Source organism: Aplysia californica, unplaced genomic scaffold (assembly GCF_000002075.1).
Source record: "Aplysia californica isolate F4 #8 unplaced genomic scaffold, AplCal3.0 scaffold00217, whole genome shotgun sequence".
In the NCBI taxonomy this organism is placed as follows: Eukaryota; Metazoa; Mollusca; class Gastropoda; order Aplysiida; family Aplysiidae; genus Aplysia; species Aplysia californica.
In genome coordinates, this window is record NW_004797487.1 from 1058302 (window position 1) to 1059525 (window position 1224).

Sequence of the window (1224 nt, forward strand, 5' to 3'; positions counted from 1 at the left end):
ACAAGGGATGTTTGTTGTCTAAAAGGATGGAATTATTTTTTTAGTGCAAGCTGTATGTTAATTCTCTTAAAAAATGGAATTAATTTTTTAGTGCAAGCTGTTATGTACAATTCATCCAAGTAGGGGAATGTAGATGTTGAGATTTTACATGGTTATCGGTATTATTAGTCGATTTAATGTATCTTTATCTTGTTATCTTGTGTTCCCGGCCCATGCTGTTATACAAAAATTGATCATACTTTCTATGGTTGAATGGTAGAACATGGACATCAATGTTTTATCAACTTTAAAATGCTTAAGCTTCCTTTGAAAAAATAGTCTTTTGTTCACTTTTTTTTAAAGCAGGAGAGAAGTGTGGACACGCCAGTGTAGTTTGTTGTCTATTGTAACACCCACATACTTATATAGTCTGACAACTTGCTCGATGTTTTCATATTCAATTTCGAGTGGCTGGAGGGGCAGTTTCATTGTTCTAAAGTCAGCAACACGTTCTTTTGTGGGGTTTTTTTCCCTCACATTTAAAAGCAGCTTATGATTTTCACACCATTCAGAAAAGTTAAGTACAAAATTCCGGTAAGCGGTTTCGTTATGGTCAGCCTGAATTAGCCCAATTATGGTTGAATCATCTGCAAATTTTATCAACTTGATGTTATTGTTGTTTTTATATGGCAATCGTTTAGAATAAAACAGGGGACAAAACACACCCTTGAGGGGCCCCTGTATTAGTTGTGATGTATGTGCGCCTACTGTATACATGTCGTTAGGAAGCTCTCAAGATGCCGATACAATAAATTAAAAAATCAATACACACCCCTAGGGTTATTTCTTTCAATCTTAATTTTTCGTATGAGCTCCTTGCCAGATGTTTTCGTGGCCAACAAATAATTATGAAGACTTTGTATCGATTACCCAAAAAAGAAAAAGAAAACAACCCGTACCTCTACTCAAGAGCTTCTCACTATTCCATTGTCTAGCGAACAAAAGAGGTCAAAATTGCTCGCTATTCAAGTGTCCTATCCCTCCTAACCCAAACCTTCTCACCCTCAGCCTGGGGCTATGCAACACAAAGCTATTGGACACGGTACTTGACCACTCAACGTGTCAATCATTGTCACGCAACACGTCATTTGTTGTGATAATCTTTGGGTAATTAATTGCTTGTGGCAGTTAAAGCGAGGCCATAAAGAAAGAGACTCGTTGGATTGTTGACTCTGTCCGGGGGGG